Source organism: Camarhynchus parvulus, chromosome 11, assembly GCF_901933205.1.
Source record: "Camarhynchus parvulus chromosome 11, STF_HiC, whole genome shotgun sequence".
In the NCBI taxonomy this organism is placed as follows: Eukaryota; Metazoa; Chordata; class Aves; order Passeriformes; family Thraupidae; genus Camarhynchus; species Camarhynchus parvulus.
The window spans coordinates 16,476,919-16,479,914 of NC_044581.1; the positions used below are offsets into that span (position 1 = coordinate 16,476,919).

General features: G+C 40.3%; 1 pseudogene; it reads right to left on the minus strand.

Annotated features, from left to right (window-relative positions):
* Positions 1-1,144: 1,144 nt before the first annotated feature.
* On the minus strand, positions 1,145-2,674 carry LOC115907980 (annotated as a pseudogene).
* Between the last annotated feature and the right edge of the window lie 322 nt (positions 2,675-2,996).

Genomic DNA, 2,996 nt, shown 5'->3' on the forward strand with positions numbered 1-2,996 from the left:
CATAGTAACAATGTCTGGGGAGAGGATCTGCTGCCAAACCCTTCTGAGGAGGGTTTGTGACCCTTCTGAGGTGGTCTGTGACCACCTGCCAACAGCTCCCGTGAAGCACAGGGGTCCCACACTGTGTGGGGTGGCCCAGATGTACCAGGTACAGATTTTTAGGAGGTCTGTGGTTTCCCCATAGTTATCCAAGGTCATGTCATGGAATTCTGCATAAAACAACTACATGGCTTTTCCCTTCCTGTTTCTCCTGTCCTGGAAAGTGATGTTAAACTCCTCATTGATCTGTGTGGGAGCTCAGCTGGACTAGCTCCAAAATGCTTCTGAAAGTCCTCCTTGTTCTCCCCACACTTTGATTTATCCAGTCTATTCTAAAGGGCAATTTCAATCCCTAATGGAAGCCATCAGTATTTTCAAATGAGGCACCTTTTAAAATGTGGAAATAGCTTGGAGAATAATTCCTGGGAAAGTAAATGTTGAGTGTTAGCTTTTTGTTGTTGCTGTGCAGAAAAATACAGTTTTGCTTGGGGTCGATAAGAGATTGAAAAGTGTGGGTAATAATAAAAGCTGAAGTGGGAGTTACTTTAATAATGGGATGTCATGTGTAAGCCTATAAAATAAACAGTAATTATCACATTTGAGAAACGACTCTGTTAGAATTCACATTGCTCTTGACAGCTTCATCTGTACATCAAGCCTTTCTGGAATATGCACTTTCTTGTACCTAATGAGCAAACAAATGAAACAGGAATTCTTACCCTGATAGAAGGTGTTGATTTCAACAAAACCTAAACAAAAAACTAGATAAAAGAGAGCCAGAGCAGCAAACTGGAGGATTAGTTCTTGCTAACACATTTTGCTTTTACAGAGCAAGATAAAAAACAGAGCTGTAGTTTTATTATTTATGGTTTTCCTCCATCTTTTATATGGCACATGTTGAAGGAAATGGGCTTTATGTATTGCAGCAGAAAATCAGACATTTAAAGAGCACTAGTGGATTCAGAATAAACTTGGTAGATTTTGCAAAGACACGGTAACATCTCTTGATTGTGAATCATAAACTTGGGTGCTGTAGACAGGTAAAAGAATTATTAAAGAAAGTTAAATTTATTATTTTAGCTCCCCTCTGTCTTTTCCTTGTCCTTCATCTGTACTTGTCTTTTTGTCTGCTGTATGTGTAATCTCTCTCCTGAGAACGGCTGCAGCTCTGTGTCTTTCTTCTCATCCTTGGTCCTCCCCCTACAGCATTCTTCATGCTTTTGGTCAGAATTCTCAGATTTTTTGGTCCTCTTGTCTTCATCTTCAGAGTGGTGGTGTGTCACAATAGGACACAAAAGAACACAAGCACACCACCGTTCTCAAGGTGAAGGAAGAAAGAGGCAGTTTATTTTCTGACCCCAATATTTGTAGTTTTCCAAAAGTGACAGTGGATTGGAGGGTGACAGTGACACCTCTCCAATCACACTGGACAAACCAACAGTCCATCAACTTTCTCCTCCTCCACAAAGGAAGACAAAACAATGCGTTATTTACAGGAAGTGTGGGATAAAGTTCACTACAAGAATGTCAACATCAAAAGGCTTAGAAAATCTTAAAAAACCAGGGTGACAGTTGTGCTTTTTCTTCCTCTGTTTTTTAGCTAAATGTGACTGACTTGTGTGAGACTCTTCTACATCCTCATCCAGCACAAGGTTGCACTTGGCGTCTCGCTTTGGTTTTACCTTTCTTTTTAGAGTAAATTTTGAAGCTTTGTCACGTTCCTTCTCGTGGTCCTTGAAATCTTCCTTGGTAGATTTCCTTCCATCCATCTTTTCCCTTCCATTTAATCTTTGCAAAAGACTGGCTAAAACCCATGTGTATCCGTCTGTCATCTACCAGCACACTGTCCATTTTGATGTAGGCTTTCTCACAGTCTTCCTCCTTTTCAAACTCAATGAAAGCATAACAAAGAAATTCACCAGTCTTCCAGTCTTGAATCACTTCACAACTTTTAATGGGACCAAATAGTGAAAGTATTATCTCCAGGTCTTCACAGGATTCATACAAACAGCACATTTTCTGGTGGTTTGATGTCTGCCTCTGGTAAGTCTCCCATTTCTAGAAGAATGACACAAATTTTTGCTTCTTTTTCTTCCTGAACTTCTATTTAATCTGCAGACCATCCTTTCATGTCATCAATTTCTTCATCTGCTCCTATTCTGCCGCTGTCAAGCTGCTCCTTTGTAGGGTCTGGTAGGTGATCAGGAACACACAAGGCAGGTGGATCATCAAAGGGATCATGTAAAATTACTGTATGATTTATCCTGATATCCTGATATGGGATAAAATCCTTATCTACAAAGGTTTCATTAATTGTCTTCCATGCCTTCTGTCACTTCTCCAAATACTGTATGTACACCATCAAGGTAATCTAGGTTTTCCCCTGTGGTAATGAGGAACTGTGATCCATGCTGATCACTGCCATTATTCACCACTGACACAGTTCCCTTCTTCTTGTGCTTGATTCTGGGCACCTTTCCTGCCTCAAAAAAGCTGGCTTGATCACCATACAGTTGACAAAATATGGATTCCCCTCCACGGCCAGTTCCCATGGGGTTTGTATAATAAAATCCCTCTGTACATGATAAATAAGACAATAATTGCAGTCCTTGACTTTGCAGAGCTGCAGGAAATTCAGACAAGTGCAGGGGTTCCCCTCCATGTACAGGCTGCCCACTGCAGCACTGCCATGGCCACGCACCCCCAGCCTGTGGCTCTCCCCTTCTCCCAAGATTATTTGATTATTATCAATTTTGAGTTCTTAGCTAAGTCCTATAACCTTGAATTTTATCTGCAGCAGTTCTTTAAAGTTTAGAAATAATTAGCTCATGAGAAAAATTACTGCTCAAGCAGACAAAGTTGTTTTAATCATGCACCTGTTTTATTGCCACAACTCTAGAAATTTCTATATCTAAAAGTGTTTGCAGTGAGTAATCTTTAATCTTTTGTTATACCTG